At 51.7% G+C, this 17,595-nt stretch overlaps 1 long non-coding RNA gene across 1 annotated transcript; it reads right to left on the minus strand.

Moving 5' to 3' along the window:
* Nucleotides 1-303: 303 nt before the first annotated feature.
* On the minus strand, nucleotides 304-5,418 carry LOC121831726 (uncharacterized). Its single transcript, XR_006075268.2, has 3 exons — nucleotides 4,987-5,418; nucleotides 3,315-3,544; nucleotides 304-2,558 (listed from the first exon to the last, which is right to left on the minus strand). It is a non-coding gene; the product is annotated as an uncharacterized LOC121831726 (long non-coding RNA).
* Nucleotides 5,419-17,595: the final 12,177 nt, after the last annotated feature.

Consider the following 17,595-nt stretch of genomic DNA (forward strand, 5'->3'; position numbering starts at 1 on the left):
GAGAGGTGAGCCACCATTTGTCAAGAGGAAATCTCAAAATGGCACCAGGAGGATGTCTCTCAGATCTCAGACACCTCAGGACTAGACCTTTAAGCTTGGCTGTCCATGTACCGCTTCTGGCTTCAATTGACCTTAAAAGGTGACCAGCCACTGCTGACCTTTTGCACTGGAGACCCCTTTTCAAGCTGCGTGACCCCCACTATAGCGCCCCCCCCGTTACAGAGCAGCTCAGCTTCTGCCAGCACCCATCATCACCCCAATGAGTGACATCATCACAGTTCCCATTGGGTTTAGATCTACAAGTGCGGCAGCCATTTTGAAAGCCTCTATATAAGTGCGGCAGCCATTATGAAAGCCTAGAGCATGACTTCAAGACTGCTCTGTCCATGTAGTCCCAATGTTGGCCCCAAGTAAATGTAAGGTTTCTTTGTTATTGACTAGGTTAACTCTGTTCTAGGTCAACAATCTCCCACCTCTTCTGCAGACTAGGACCGAATTCCAACTCTCAAGATGACTGCAGTTCCCCCAGCTTGCAGAATCCAATTAACTACTTCTTTCTTCCTTTCCCATACTAGACCCTGGGTACTTCCTGTAATCACTTTTCCCTGTCACCATCCTTTCTGCCCTTCTGTCTGATTAGCATCCATTGAATTGGTCCTCTGTACCAAGAGCCTTCTGTTAGGAATCCCTGGCCTGGTTTCTGCTTTCCCACTGCACCTTGGCTGGCATATCCCTTCCTCTATCTGAGGACCAACCTGAAGAACTTTCTAGAGAGGTCAGACCTGAGTAGAGTAAAGAAGTTTTAGAACGGATGAGCAATTGTGGTTTCAATATTAGACATTATTGAGTAATAACTGAGAAATATTATATTCTATGCCTGAAAGGAATTTGAAAGCCCAAGATAACCCTACAAGGCAGGAGAGAGATGGGACAGAGGATGGGGGAAGGGAAGGAAAGGTGAATGGTGAAGGTCAGCCTTGTCTCTGAGCAGGAAAACCGCCCATGAGGCTGGGCCCTGGAGGTCCCACCAGGTCCGCTAGGCAGACTTGTAGTTTGTTTACACAAGTGTTGCCTTCCTGCTCAGGGCTTCTCAACAGAAGGACGGGGACATTTGGAGTGAGTGGTACTTTCCTGCAGGTCATTTAGCAGCATGTCTGACCTGGCAGAGGAGAGAACCAACCCTGCTTCTCCTCTGACGTCCACATGCAGACTGTGGTACATGCAGAGACTCTCTCTTTCACACACACAAAATACATAAATGCAAAAAAAAATTTTTTTAAGTGAAATTTCCAGCCTCTCTTGGGACAAAAAAAATCCTACAGTTGTGTGAAGGCTGCATCAGTGCCTGAGGTGATTACCAGCTGCCTCTGTTATGTACGTGGCATGCTATCTATTTCTGCAGAACAAAAAACACCTAAAACCTCCTTGTCCCGGAGCATCCTTCCTTGTTCAGCCTTCAAGTGTCTGTCAGAGCTCAGGGGGATTTTCTGACTCAAGGTCTTCACAATGCAACAGTCAGAGTAGGGTGTCTTCCACGTTGTGGTCTTTATGGGGACCAACTGAGGAAGCCTGGGCTTCCCAGCTCAGGCACAGGCTTCCTGTTGGAATTCAGTTCCTTGTGGGGGGATCGCCCAAGGGCTTCAGCTGATCAGGCAGCTGGCCAGGACCACCCACTGCTCCTCATCTCAGGGGGCCTCTCCACTGGCCAGGTGACAAGATGGCAGCTTGTTTCCTTAGAGAGAGCAAGGGGAACCAGAGGACAAGGGAAACAGCCAGAGTCCATCCTTTATTGCTAATCTTGGAAGTGACCTTGGCCCTTGCTCAATTACGGGATTCTAAGTGGATGCTGTTAGATGGGGGCTGCCAGAAACTGCTGCAGATGCTGATGCGTTCATTTCCTGAGACCAGGGCAGCAAAAAGCTCTGACCTGGACATCCTAGAAAAGCAGAGGTTGCAGAGGTTTCAAGACTACAGTCAAGGCCTCTGCCAGGCCTGGCTCTCCCTGCAGGCTCTAGGGAGGATTCTATCCAGTTTCTCCCAGCTTCTGGTGGCTGTCAGCAATCCTTGGCATGCCTTGGCTTGAAGGTACAGCTGCCATCTCGGCCCCAGATTTCATTCATCTTACAAGGACACACTTTCCTCTAGTGTGGATTTGTCTTCACTTGATCTCTTCCCCCAAAGACCTTATTTGCAGAGAAGGTCATCTTCACAGGTGGGGAACTGGGACCTAAGACCCAGTGACTCATCTTAGGGAGCACAGCAGAGTCTGCAGCCCTTGGGGCACCGGTGCAGCCGGGCTGACATGTCTGGCTGCAGTGTCCACACGGCATGATGTCCCGTTAATGAAGACTCCTGTGTGACCTGGGGGGCTCCTCCAGGGAAGACTGTCCTTTGCCCTGCGTGCAAAGCTTGACCAGAGTGCTCTCTGTCCCAACGCAAGCTCTGCTCCCACTTCTGCCACTCTGTGTGGTACTCCACATCTTGAAATATAAGGAAAGACTGGGCAAGGTCACAGATTGGAGGAGACAGGTGTGCAGCATGACATCCCGGGATGTATCCTGAAACAAAGTCCACGCACTCTGAGTGGTTTCAATGCTATGCAAAACATTTGTATTTGGGGGAAGCGGTTGGCTAGAGGGTACACAGAAGTTCAAAATTATTTCAAAATACAAACTGATGACTAAGGACAGAACCTGCTCCTCAACAGGTGTGTTAATTTGATAAGTAGATGGGGGTGTGTCTGGGAGCAGGACCATGTAGAAGTAGGCCCTGATGAAGACCCCATGGGTAGAAACAGCCACTTGCATTCAGTTTGGGCGGCTTTGGCTCTTCAGCAAAATAGGACAAAACCGAGGTGTTGGGAGTCCTTGACAGCACTCCAGGCCTAGCTGTGGTGACTGGAAACCCCAGACCAGAAGGCGGAGGTGGTTTTGGAGATATCTGCAGAGGTTTCAGGTCTCAGTATTTGCCCATGGTTTTGGCTCCCACACTGTGAGGTTAGTGTGTGAAGTGATGTGTTGGCTCACTGGACACACACCCCTGAGGTACCTGTAACATTGGAGTCTGACACAGGGGACATGTGACAGCGGAGACCAAGTTAAGACACATCCGTTCCCTCTCTAGCCCCTCTCCTTGTCCCCTCTCTCTGCCCCCTCCCCACTCCCTGCTGTGTCTAGGGATGAGGTAGCTCCTTTGCCTTCGTGGGAGTTCAGGCACCCAGATCCTGCTGGCCAGCACTGCTCATGTTAGGAAATAATGCCTGTCTTAGGGGGGATCTGGGCACGAACTGGGGAAATGTCTTCTGCACATCTCACCTGGATGTGAAGCCCCACTGTCTCCTCCTGGACCATTGCCACCATGGCTTTGGCCCACTGTCTAGACAACCTCCTGGGTCAGAATCATCTGGGAGAAGCTGGCAATGCAATTCTTGGCTCACAACAAAGCACTGATCTTTCAAGTGATTTGGGTTAGAATGATGCAGCCGAGTCTGTTTTCCCTCAGTCCTGGGACAATGTCAGCCATTCTCATCTGCATCCTGATGGCTCTGAAGGAGAAAAGGGCAAAGTGCTAAACCACCGCCAGTCCTGGGGACAGAAGATGGGAGAATGCCAGGTGTGTGGTGGCCTCATCACGTGGGTGCCAAACACATGGCACTGAGAACTGCTAGGTCAGAGGACCAGCTGAGACCTTTGCAAACCTCAAGGACATAAGCAAAAACAGCTCCTTGGTTCAGGTTGGCTAAACGGGCCCTTAAAGGTAAGTTGGTCCAGGCTCTAGCTCCTATTATTTTATAGACTGGGAAACTGGGGCTCACGAGATGGAACAGCTACTCCAAGGTCACATCATGAGCCAAGGAGAGGCCAGGTCTGGATCCTGGGGCTCTAACCCTAGCTCCTTGCAGCTTTTTTTGTTGTTGTTCCTAGAGACATCCAGATGGAACCAAATGGCTGTCTGGGGAGATTGTGTCCTTAGGATGCAGGGACCATGCTCTTCATCTCCCTGGGAGAGATCATTGGCCCTAAAACTTAGTTCTTCCCATGAGAGCAAGCCTTGTTCCACAATGTTAGAGACAGCTGGGACCAAACACAGCGAGTCAGCCAGGCTCCGAGTGCGGAGGGATGGCAACAGTGAGGAGAAGCTGGGATCTGGAGCTGGCTGACCGTGGCTGAGAGGGAACTGAAGCCACGCTCTCTTCTGCAGGGGCCACAGTGTGGTCAGAGGCACAGTCTGGCTTCCTGGGGACTTCCTGCATGGGCCTCGGCTCATGTTCACAGCTTTGCTGGCACAAGATGGGGAAGACAGGGGGTTTGTGGGCATCACCCTCATTTCTGGCTGGTGCAGACTCTCCTCCCTTCTCTGCAGAAACATCTCAGTCTCCACCATATTTCACTCATCAAAGACATACCCCACACTGGCGGATGCCTTCAATCCATTAACCATTCATTCATTCACGGCCACAGCACATAGCAGTGCATCTCATCTCGCATACACAGACAGATGGTAGTCACTGAACACAGCAGCAGCTCCAGCGACTAAACCAGAGAGAGTCAGAGGGCTGTGACCCAGTCTCCCTCCATCACTCTGTTCCTCCTCTCCCTCTCCCCACCACCTCTGCACCCCTTTCTCTTCTCCACTGTCTGGACTTTGCCTCTCAAATCAGTGCAGATGCAGTGGGAAGAACGCCCTGAGGTCCAGCCCTACAGCCCTGCCACTCCACAGGGCAGGACAGAACAGGGAGCCCTCCTCACCATCACCAATGCCAACCCTGGGGCTGGGCCGGTGGGACCTAACTGTCAGTCTCCACCCAGCCCTGTGAGGCTGGCTCAGGCGACGGATGTGCTGGGCACACCCCGAAGGAAGAGTGCCTATGTCCCACGGCACTGGGAAGCTGGTCGGGAGTCCCCCACCCCCACCCTGCTCTGCTCCGTCTCCAGCACTCCCTCCCCAGCGCACAGGAATCTTCACTGTCGTTCTCCAGACCCTCACCTGGGACTATGTGTAGGAGGGCAGGCACACTTCCCTCCATTTCTTCTGAGATGGTCGTCTCTTCATGTAAGGAGGCTCACTAAATTACTCTAGAAATTACTAAAGCTGACTGACATTCCTTGGGCCTTAGCCAGGTGTCCGGCAGTGTGGAGTATGTGTCTTGTATGAAGTCAAGTCAACCCTACAAACCCACAGGTGAGGTGGAAGCCATCACTGTCTCCATCTTGTGGATGAGGTAGCTGAGGTGTTGGGCGTTGGCGTGAGCTGCAATGTGGGAACACGGAGAGGGGGAGTTCAACAGCTGGACACCGGACAGCTGCAGGCCTGCGTGCAGTCACTCAGTGCCCTGGGAGGCGGCGGTAAGCAAGCTCACTCTGGGCAGGGCCGCAGAGAGGGACGAGCCCCCACAGGGCAATAGCGAGAGGAGCAAGCCCTCAGCCTGCATCAAGAGTTTTCAAGATACTGTTTGTGACACAGACCTAAGAGCCAATACCAGGTGACCCTGTGATTTCACAATACATTTTGGAGATAACAGAGCAAAGGCTCAGAGTGGGACATCTTGCTTTAGAGACACACAGCTGGGAAGGCAGGCCATTGGGGCTGTGGTTCAAGTCTGCCCAGCTAACAACCCCTATACACACCCTTCTCCTCGGGGCCTGGAGCAAGGGTGTGACAGTGTCGAGGATCTTCGGGAAGGTGACCGTCCTCTGCCTACATTCAGTGCCCACTCCCAAATGGAGAGCGGCTCGGGGGCAGGTGGGAGAGAGGAGCTGCCCATTTCCACCCACAGGCTTCAGTTTTTCCCAGCTCATGTCTCCATGTCCAGAAGCAGCTGTCACCCTTGAAAGTAACCTGCTCTTTGCGTGTGACCTGTTCCCACCCTGGGCTGTGCACAGCCTTGGTTGTGATTTTCACAGGACCCACTCACTTCTCTGAGGTCTGTGTCATCCTTTTGGAGGCCAAACGCTCCATTCAGGGCAAGAGGAATAACCCTGCTCCTTCTTTTTAGTGATCCTTGACGGAGAGCATCCAGGACACTGAGACTCAGAGAGGTGGAGAGGACTGTCCACCGCCGCCGACCACAGCATGAGGCAGAGTCAGATCCAAACTGTCTCGTTGACTTCAAAGCTCACAGCTCTAACGTCAGTTCGATGGTGTGTCTTGGTCTGAGTCAGGATGACAGACAGAGGTAGCCAGATCCTTCTGTTCACTCAAAGGAAGGAGCCAAGATGTGTGGAGGGGGAAATTGCAGGAGTGTGATTAAAGGACACAGAAGTGTGCACCGGGCCCCCGGGTTCCACAGAGAAGGAACGCATCCACCTCGATGATGCATGCTTTGCAACTCTTAATGGCAAGTGACATGATATGACTTGAATTGGTTTAAGCAGGAATGGGGAGATTAATAGGCTCATCTTTCTGAAAAGCTCAGAGAATATGTTTCAGGCATGGCTTGATCTGGGAACGCAATGTCCAGAGGGTCAAGCTCTCCCATCAGCCACACGGACTTTACTGTTAAAAAGGATCCATTTCCTGAAGGCAGGCTGCCCAGCAGACACTCGATGACACTCTACATGGAAACAGTTAACAGCTCCTGAAAGGAGAAATCCTGTTCACTTTTAATCTCGAATTCCAAGAACTGAGAGAGTTCTTGGATTTGTTTGGGCCACAGGCCCCTCCCTCAGTGAAACATGGTGATTCCACGGAGATAAGACTGACCAGGGCTAGGTCGTCTACTACCCCTGACGTGGAAGGAGGGCTCGTCTGCGGCCCCTGATGAAGACAGGGAGAGGCTGTCTGGGCATCCCACAAGTGAAAAGGCCCAGGATGCTAGGGCTGCAAGCAGACGGCACTGGGACTGTGAAGAGCAGGGCGTGCACCCAGAACAGTATGTGCCCAGGCATGAACATGGGAACCGATAGTTTGGCAAAGCTGGAGGCCAGAGCGTGAGTGGGAAGGGTGTGAGACTCGGCTGCAGCTGGGGAAGCAGAGCCGCAGGCCTTCTGGGGGGCTCTGGGGCTCTGGGCAGGAATTCCATGGAGCTAGAAAGGAGAGCGGAGGGCAAAGGCTCTGGCTGGACTCATGCTCTGCAGACTTGGAGAGCAGTCCCCCCCGCCCTACACCGCCTCCACCTCTCTCTCTTCCCGGCTTCTCCATCTGTGACATCTCCATCTGAGACATCAGGAGGCCGGGTTGTAAGTGCTAGGGTCGGATTGAGCCTCCCATCCCAAGGCCAGAGGTGGCAGGGTCCCTCCTGTCTTGGAAGAGGTAGAGAAACACTGTTATTGGTGGGTGAGGAACACAGAACTCATGAAAGTCCAGGACACTTAGCGAAGGATAGTATGTGGGAGAGGAAAGAGTCCTGGCTAAAAATAGGCAGGAGGGTGAAAATCTACCCTTGACCTTGTATCCCTTCATTTTTAACTTTTTAACAAACAAATATTCTTTGAGGGGAAAAATCCAGCCAATTTCCCTAGAGTTTTTTCCTCCTCAAATTCCTCAAAAAACAATCCCAAGACCGTTTGACTCCCAGTTTGGAAATCTTAGTGGCTTTCTCTCTCTGTCTCTGTCTCTCTGTCTCTGTCTCTCTCTGTCTCTCTCTGTCTCTCTCTGTCTGTCTCTGTCTCTCTCTGTCTCTCTCTCTCTCTCTCTCTCTCTCTCTCTCTCTCTCTCTCTCTCTCTCTCCATTTTAACCTGAACATGTCAAGCTGCGCTTACAGTGAATATCCTTCCTCCAGAACCTTCTCTGAGCCCCAGTTCTACTCTCTAGGGCTACCCACTGTCCCGGGCCACTGTTGTCTGTACAGTGAGAACAGACTGACGAGTAGCTAGGCTCATGACCATGAGTGTAAACATCAAGGAATCTTCCCCCAAAACAAAAGATGAGAAGGAAGAGGAGGAGGAGGAGACAGCAGCAAATAGCAGCCACCCCCAGGGATTAAAAAAAGTTGGTCTGTGTAACCAGTTAACAAGTGCTATTGATGTCCAAGAGCAAACAGCGACGTTCGAACGCCGCTGTGTCCCAAACCCCGTCATAAATGAATGAATCGGTCAATGAATCCGGACATGTGGAGCACATTTTACTTGAGTCCCGTGGTCTGAAATCAAAGGAAAACTTCCATGGGGAAGACAAACAGCGCAAAGGCTTTCTACATTTTTTTATTATTATTATTGTTTTTGGTGTTAAGGCCTGGAGCCTGATAACTGGATGAAATGAGGTTGGGCAAACACAGCACCAGGTGGCTCATTGTGTTTAATGAGAACATAAACCTCGGGTTTCCATTACGGCATTTAGCTGCCCGGGGTAGAAGTGTGGAGAGAGGGAAGGTATAAACAGGTGGACCCGCTTCTCCGTGTACCCAATAAAGTCTCGGAGAGAATTTTTCCCTGGGGAACCGGTAGCAAGGTACAACAAACTAAATTCTCTTTGGACACTCCGTCAAACTGGTGGCTCACGAGGACTCAAGGCCCATCACAGATTGCTCCCTGCTGGTGACAGGTAACAGTTTCCCAGGCACCTGCAGCCTGGCCGATGGCAATGTAGCTATGGCAGTCAGAGCTGATACCTCTTGAGCCCTTCACCGCACGTCAAGCATCATCCTGGGTCCTGGGCTTTGTTACCTCGTTTTCTTGATGGTGACTGCGCTATCTCTGTAGTTCAGGGAAGGGAGGCTGTAGGCTATCCACTCCACTGTCTACCATCTCTGGTGGTATCTTCAAACCCCAGGACCGCCTAGTCTGGCGTAGGGTAGACAGAGAAGGGCAGGTGTCCAGGCTAGTGAGAAAGAGAGCAAGGGACCCCAGGTAGGGAGGTTCACGGTATGTTGGAGGAACTCTCTGTGGTTCGCTACGGCAGAAGATGAGGCTGGAGGGAGCCGGGCCACAGGCAAACCTCTTCAGGTATTAAATGTTGCAGCGCGGTCCCCAGAAGTTCACTCCCACAGTGGCCAGGTCGTAGTCCTGAGACAAGAGCCAGGAACACAGTCGTGTGGCGATAAGCACTCAGGCAGGGTAGGGTCTGACTGGCTGTGAGAGGACAGGCCTGTGGCTCCTGGTCGTCTGTCCAGGAAGAGGCAGAAGACAAAAGAAGGGACCTTGCCAGAGAAGCCTCCCTCAGAACCCCATGGGGACAGTCTAGCTGCTTCTCAACACTGGCCTCAGAACCAGCTCTCATTGTCTCGGTAGGTTCCTCGGTCACACAGCAACTTCCTGTCTGGGTCAACTTTGGGGAAGACTCTGAAATGTCAAGGCCTTCCCCATTCATCAAGGCCAACAGAGCCACCCAGCTCTCTACCCTTAGTCATAACTCACGGTCAAGGGCCGCAGGGCATCCGATCTGTTCCTTGGCAGCTGACATTACCATATCCCTCCTGGTACAGAACCCCCTTCTCAGGGGGGGGGGGGACTTGGGCAGGGATTCAAGGAGAAAATGCTGCTTTCTCTGCTCTTGGGCCAGAGCCAAGATTTAATTTTTCATTTTCAAAAACATGAGTGGTCAGACCACAGCTTGGAAATGGAAACCATCCTATGGGCGGCTCACTGTCTCCCACACTCTCCCACCTGCAGAGAAGGCAAGCCTCCAATGGGGCGGGGGTCAGCGTCCCGGCTCAGGGGTGCCTGGGGCCTCAGCGCAGCTCTGGGTTCTCCACAGCTGCCTCTGTGACGGCATTCTCGGACTAGGCATGGCGCTGCCTATTGGTCTTCTCACCCCGGGGAGGCCGAGGCAGAAGGACAGAGGTGGAGGCTAGTTCCAGCTGTGTGGTGAGACTGTCAGACTAGTAGAGGAAGGGGAGGGGGGAGGGGAGACTGAAAATATGGAGGGGCCGGATGACAGGTGTGCAGCTGCATGTGCCGAGTGCCTAACGGTAAACACTCTACATTCTCCAGGTTTGAGCACGGCCAAGTCTTTTTGTCTAGAGGAAAAAAAAAAAATGACATCATCAGTAACTTTACCCTCATGCCTGTGTTTCCTCCCTGTCTGGCCAGGTTTACAGACGCTTTTAGGAGAGCGGGAAGCTTGGGAAGAGCACTACCCTTAGCAAGTCACAGGACCACGCTGCCCTTGATGGTCTCTCTCAGCATCTGCAGGGAATGGTCGCAGGCCCCTCATAAATACCAGTATTAATGGATGCCCAAGCCCTTTACGTAAATTATGTGGTAGTTACACAAGGCTTTAGCAACCTCTCCTGGAAGCGGTTCTCAACCTGTGGGTTGCGACCCCTTTGGCAAACCTCTATCTCCAAAAATATTTACATTACAATTCATAACTGTAGCAAAATGACAGTTATGACGTAGCAATGAAAATAACTCTAGGGTGGTGGTCACCACAACATGAGGAACTGCGTTAGAGGGTCCCAGCATTGGGAAGGTTGCGAACCACTTGGCTAGACTGCGGGTGATGTAGGCAACCGATCCATGGAAATGCTGTGTGGACACTTGGACTGCCTCGCTTGAGGGATGAGGGCAATATGAAATCGTCAGGACGGTACCTTGTTCCCACACACTGCCTCTGCCACTGCTTCCACAGAGGACGCAGCCCGTGAGCACAGAGAGCAGCTGCATTCTCTGGTGAGGCAGGCGTTCTGCAGAGGAGCCAGCCTGGAAGGGGAAGAGCTTTTGTTCCCCCCCACACACACACTTCAAGGAGAGAGAGGGTCTTGTGGCCCAGAGGACTAGAGTCGCCTGGCCTTTGGTGAGGGAACACTCAACTGTTTTCAAAATCTTAGGTTCTGAAGTGCGAAGGATTGGCTTGTCTGAAACGGACTGAACCCAAGGACCAAAAGGGTGGCTTCCCATGCCCATGACAGACCAAAAGGGTGGCTTCCCATACCCATGACAGACCAAAAGGGTGGCTTCCCATGCCCATGACAGACCAAAAGGGTGGCTTCCCATGCCCATGACAGACCAAAAGGGTGGCTTCCCATACCCATGACAGACCAAAAGGGTGGCGTCCCATGCCCATGACAGACCCCAGAGGAATGGAATCGCCAAGGGACATGGCCTGTGGCTGGACCCTGGGAAAAAGACTGGCTGGAAAATTTGCAAGACCTGGTACACTGAACACGGGGGTTTCTTGCTCACAAAGTCTTCAGAATTTCAGCCCAGTGATGTCAGGAATCCGGGCATGGGACCCTCTGAAACACAGCATCCTGAGCTGTTCTAAGGAAACTGCCACGTCTGGCTTCACTCAAAGTCCACCACAATTGTGTTTGGCCGTATCTTGGGCACTGTGGCCCAACCAAGGTGAAACCCAACAAACCCTCACAGGAAGTGGACTTTCATGGCTGAGAACAGCCATGGGGAGCCCAGCTACGGCAGGCAGATCACCACTCCCTGGCAGCTCCACCACCCACATCCGAGGTGGACCAGCTGTCTGTGCCACTGAAGGAGTCTGTGCTCATCCACAAAGGCTGTGTCGGTAGCACGTCAGCCTCACAAATCATGGGGTCACTTTCCAGGGAGAGGCCTCAAGGATCATGGATGTACCTTGGAGTATTAAACAGGACACTGAGCAAATCTTGGGGGCTAGGGGACTTGTATCATGTGATGTTGCTATTTTTGATTCAATGTCACGTTCATACAACCAGAGACTGTGGGAAGTTCTGCTTGCTATCACACCACCTTCTGCTCTATCAGAAATTATTCAGACCATTTTCTCCCACAGTGGCTGCTGCAATAGGCCTGGTCATCAGTTCAGATCCACCTGGTTGCAAAATAGAATTCACCCAAGTGGGGACACAGCTGGATGGCCATCCCCACATAGGCAGATGCAGACTGGGCATGCATCCCAGCATGCTGTCCTGTCAGCAGCCGCCATGGAAAGCAGAGTGGCCTTGACACTCCAAGGAGGCAGACCTAGAACTTAACACTAGTTCATTAGCTGTGACTTGCATTGTGTGGCTTAACTTCTCCCATTTCTTTATACCCATCAGTATGACAGAAATTTTTGAACCAGAAGAAAATACTGTTCGCCTCATGAACCTCTAGACCATGAAAAGCTTGTAATCTAGTCCCCCTTCTGATTTGGCCCACTAGGAAGCTCAAAGGCCAATGCACAGTGTCTATTATACTCCATGAAGCCATGTGCTCCTTCTTGTCGCCCCATTTGCGAGCTATTTAGGGTCATGTGCATCTCGCTGGGCAAGGTGAGTTCCCCGGGTCTGATCTTCAAGTGCTCACAGACGTGTTGATTCAGTAGTCAGTCCATGCGCTGAGTCAGGCCCTGGGCCGACTGTTTAGTCCACCCTTCCAATCAGGGGCTTGTGAAGCAGTCACTGGCATGCATCCCATCTGCAGACTCTGAAATGCTAAGGGGGCCAGAGAGATGACTCAGTGGGTAAAGGGGCTTGCTGTCATGACTGAGGACCTGAGTTTGAATCCCAGAACCTGCTTATTAGTAGGAGAGAACTGACTCCCAAAAATTGTCCTCTGACCTCCATATGAGTGGTGTGGCTTACACATGCCCCACTACATGAGATGGATAGATAGATAGATAGATAGATAGATAGATAGATAGATAGATAGATAGATAGATAGATAGATAGATAGAAAGATAGATACATAGATGATAGTTGATAATAGATGATAGATATATAGATGATAGACAGATGATAGATAGATAGATAATAGATGATAGATAGATAATTTTAAAAAGAAATTTTCCCAAGTCTAAGAACATGAAAAAAATGGTACCAAGATTTGAGTCTGTGTCTGTGTCCTCAAATGCCCCGTCTCACCTTTCCATCACACTGTCAGAGGCAAGCAAAGAGACTGTGTACTCCATGCCTGGGACCAGGCCTCCTCTCCTCCTGCATCCCCTCTGCATCCCTGCATCTCAGACTATCACTCTGCCTGAGGCACTGCTGTTGGTGTCTGGATCCTTTGCAAAATGACAGACTGGTAGAAAGTGATGGTTGGTGTTAGTTATCAACTTGACAGAATCTAGAACCGTCTTTGAGGTCTTTGGACTCACATTTTGGGGGTTTATCTTGATCGTGTGAATTGATGTGAGAAGCCACAGCTTGACGGTGGGCAGGATTATTCTCTGGGCTGGGATCCTGCATCGAAAATCATGGAGAAAGCGATCTGAGTACAAGCAAGCGTGTGTTTGTTGCACCTCTGCTGCTTGAGTGGGGAGGCAGTGTGGCCAGCTCCCTCAAGGTCCTGACACTGTTGCCTCCCCGCTACAGTGGACTGGAACCTGGAACTGCGAGCGAAACATGCCTTTTCTCCCTGCAGTTGTTCTTGTTGGGTTAATTTATCACAGCGACAGGAATCAAAACCAAGACATTGGAACAACACTGGTTGCTCCCCACATGCTCACTCATGCCTTCTTCACCCAGACTACCCACAAGGACTGTGCCAGAGGGTTGCAGACCCACCTCACATACAGGAAAACAGGCTTTTGGAAGCTGGTGTCATTTGGTCGGGTCGGGGTAACCTCAGAATCAGTCAAACAAAAAGCAGGGTGCAGCAGCAAGTCGAAGCAGGGAGAAGCCTGGACTGCGTACCTTCGTGGGCACATCCTGAACATCACTAAGCTCCATGGTGACATTCCATGTGGGGTGGTGGCTTCCACCCTACCTCAGTTCCCACTGAGTCTACTGCCTCAGTCCTGGTATTCTCACGAGCATGAAATGGCGTGGAGGTCTTTGCCAGCTCGGGCCTCCCATAGCCTGACATGGGTAGATGATGTCAGCAGATGACAGGGACATGCATGGCACAGAGACAAGGCCTTGCTCTTGGGCGTCTCAGCTTTCAGTGGCCATGGATCCTATCCTTGACTACCACCAGGGTGGGCCACACAGGGGCCTGCCTGGTGGTGACTGAGGCAGCTGAGGACAGGACTAAAACTTTCCCTCCTTTTTTAGGGGGAGGTGAAGGAGCAAGGGACAGCACGGGTTCCCTTTCCTGACAGCATGAGACACCCCGTACTTGGAGAGCAAAGGAGAGGCCCTACAGCACAGCATGTCTCCACGTCAGCGTGAATGCGGAGGCAGTCTGCTGGCATTCTCATGTGCCAACCCAACTTTCAGTACGGCTCTAATCTGTACTCAAGCTTTATATGTGATCATTTACACACAGATGCACACCCATTCTGCAGGTGGGAAAAACTGAGGCTCAAAGACCCCAAGTGGCAGGTCTAAGGTCCCGTGGGGGAAACCTGTGGTAGAGCTAGGATCTGAGCAGGTTCAATTGAAGCAGTGTGCCCAAGGAGCCTTCCTCAGTTGAATTCTCCACCTTGAGTGCCCTGTCACATAGAGGAGACTTCCTGGCATCTTCCACATACTCACTCACACTGCCCAGCTCAGGCTGCACTGCCAAGGGCTCAGACCTGATTTGAATTTGGGGTTCTGTCCGCTACAGCTCAGCAAAGGTTTTTGTTGGAATGGCCCTGGCTTTTCCAGTCTTTGAAGACAGTTCAACCACACAGTAAAAGGCAGGTCTCTGCCACAACAAAAGGCAGAAATATCACCAAGGAGCAAACAGAATTCCTTGGCCTCTTCCGAGCATGTGTCAACATCTAACTTTCCCTCCCTTCCCGTCCCTCCCCGCCACTCCCCTCCCCCGTCCCTCCCCCCCCTCCTCCTCCCCTGTCTTCTCTCTCTTCAGGTCTCGCTCTTGCCTGCCAGGAGTCCTCCTGCTCTGGTTGGGCCAGAGACTCGACTTCTCTCAGCAGCTCAGGCCCAGAAACAGCTGAGAAGGCGCGGGGTGGCTTCCTGACACCACAGTGAGCCACGTGGAAAAGCCGTTCAGCAGCTCCCAGCCCTCAGCCTGCCCCCTGGCACACACATGTGGCAGGCAGTGGCTCCAGAAACAGGCCTTCCCCGGACGAAAATGTATGTGACATATGCCGAACAGCTTGATTTCAACTGAAATAGTCTGGCTTAAAAATAATCTCTGCGACGCACAACCATTTAATACCAAGTCTCTGAACAAGCTCTCTCTCCCAAGCAGGCTCAAAACATGACAGAAAACATCAGTCGGACAACCCCCGCCCAGGGACTCCCACTCATCAAGGGCACAGTGTTCACGGGCAGTGAGTGTGCATTTGTATGATGTGCGTGTGCAGGCATATATGTATGCGGGCATGCATATGTGTGTGCAGTTCGTATGTCTGTACATGTTTGTGCACACGTATGTATATTTGTACAGAAAGATGGCCCCTACAGGTGACTATGTGTGTGGTTTATGAGCTTGTGTGTGGATCCCCATGGCATCCTACCCTGGCCACACCATCATCCTAGTCAGTGAGCATTGGGCAGTAGCTCGGCAAGCCTTCCCTAGGAGAGAGGCTCATGGTCATCGTGAGTAAGTAATGTTCACAAAGGAGGTGGCTTTGGGTGGGGTTGTAGGGACAAACAGGAGCTCAGCATGCAGAGCGGCTGGGTGACAAGGACAGTGTGACACTCCTGCTAAGAGGCCCTGTTCACCCAGCGGACAGACACCAGCAAGCCTTTCTGGGGCACCAGCTGTGAGCTGAGCCCAGAGGATAAGTACTGCCTTTGCCCTAAGGAAGCGCCCATGCTAGCTGAAGAGCCTCCTCCCTCCGTGTTTACCTCTTCCTGGTCCCCAGTCTCTCTTAGTCACACCCTGTGTTTGGCCATCTGTGGATTTACCTTTCTAAGGAAGTATGTTGAATTTATTTATTGGTTTTTCTTTCAAGTCTTTAAAACAAGTCCCTTGGGCTGTGGCAACTAGCTCAGGCCTGGCCTGTCTGCTTTGTTTCTTGGTGTCCACACTGGGGACATGTGGCAGGGTGCCCTGTGTTGGCAGCATCCCTGACCTCTGCCCACTGAATGCCAGTGACCAATCCTAGACAAATTATCTCCAGATACTGTCAAATGTCATCTGAGCGACAAAGTCACCCCAGCCGAGGAAAACTTTTCTAATAGGTGCTCATATTCTGCCAATATATGACTCCTCCCCATGGGGGAGAAAGGGAGAAGAGACATTGCAGTACCCCGACAGGGTGTCATCCTACAGGAGTCACACAAGCAAGCCACCTAGGAAAGAAAGTATCACCAAGGACCTATGACAGGCACTAGGCACTGAGCCAAGGACCACTGGAGAAGAGAAGGCCCGGATGCTGCAGCAGACAGCCTGGTATTAACTCCTACAGGAAAACTAGGGATACAGACCTTTAATTAAGACAAGGGGATCCCTGCAGTCCCAAAGCACAGAACACATACAAGGAGATGTCCCTTCCTTTCCCCAATGCAGTGGCCGCTTTCTCCAGTTCTGAGATCAGCCACCACAAACACTACGGGGCAACAACGCCACTGCCTGGCTTGTCTTCTCTCTTGAACCAATGGAAAGGTGACAGAATGACCCCTTGGAGCCCCAGGCGTAGGCACTGAGTATCTCTCAGTTGAGGACTTCCGGAGTATGGCCATTGTTTGTTCGTTCCACTTATAAAGCAGTTGTTAAACTCATCCAAGGGAGAGTGGGGTTCACGGAGCCAGACCCTGAAGACATCATCGAAGCTGTGGAATCCTGATCTTAGAGTTCTGGTCATGGCCAGCACACCACTGGAGAAACTTGGAGTGCTGTTTGCATATGCTTCCCGTGGCTCTTGGGGCGTTCTGGGAAATGCACTGAGCTGTGTTTTTCAATTTCATTAGGCACCAGTCACTGGGCACACGGCATCGTCACACCCGGGCACTGTGGTTCCTAAGCAGCTGAATACCTGAGATCAAGTGCAAGGGGGGTTACCCCAGCTGCCAGATTTCAGGGCAGGGGGAGAGGAGAAATCTGGAATGTGTTTCTACTTACTGTCCATTCCAGTAAAACGAAACGATCTCTCCCCGAAACATGTGTTACTGCTTAGGCCAGAAACTGTATATATTGGTCTAAATCCAGAATGGTCTCTGTGACATACCACTCTGTATGACAAAATTACTACAACCTGCGTTCTCCGTAAAGAGGCTGCTGCAGCAGTACAGGATGATAATTTGTTATACAGCAAAAGTACATAATAATTTCATGTCAGTGTGGGCCAGGCCTCGGGGTCTTCAAAAGGAAATCTGGGGTGCATATGGATCAGAGCTGAGCATGCGGCTCTCTCACCTCCACCCACCCCCACTCATATGGTGAGTGATTAGAAAGAGGTGGGGAGAAGATGGGCTGTATGTACAACATACTACTTCAAAGTGACAAGAACACACACGCGCACACGCACACACGCACACATGCAATCAGGCAAACCTAAAATCCAAGACAGGTGGCAAACTGGGATTTTCATCATGAGGTGTCAGTGACCAGTGCTGGTTCACCTACCAAAAGGAGGGCAGAGAGGCCAAAATAAGGGAATGTTCCTCTTTCAGCGCTGAGCTATTGCAAACAGGTCCAGAGCAAAGCCACGTGAAGGCCTCAAGACACCCCCCAAACCACAGCCCCCCTTCTGGCCCTTGTCTGAGCTAAGGTTTCACTCCAAAGCCGGGCCCCATTCCAGTGCTCATCTGGCCCTCTAAGCGGCTCCGACAGATCACTCCACAGTACACGGATTCTCCTTGGGATAATGCCTTGGGAAGTTGTTACCTGAAATACGATCCAGTCGGAGTGTGTTACAGCGAAGCATTTCTGCATGACCCTTTCGCAGAGCAAGGGCGC

This window comes from Peromyscus maniculatus, chromosome 8 (assembly GCF_049852395.1).
Source record: "Peromyscus maniculatus bairdii isolate BWxNUB_F1_BW_parent chromosome 8, HU_Pman_BW_mat_3.1, whole genome shotgun sequence".
Classification (NCBI taxonomy): domain Eukaryota; kingdom Metazoa; phylum Chordata; class Mammalia; order Rodentia; family Cricetidae; genus Peromyscus; species Peromyscus maniculatus.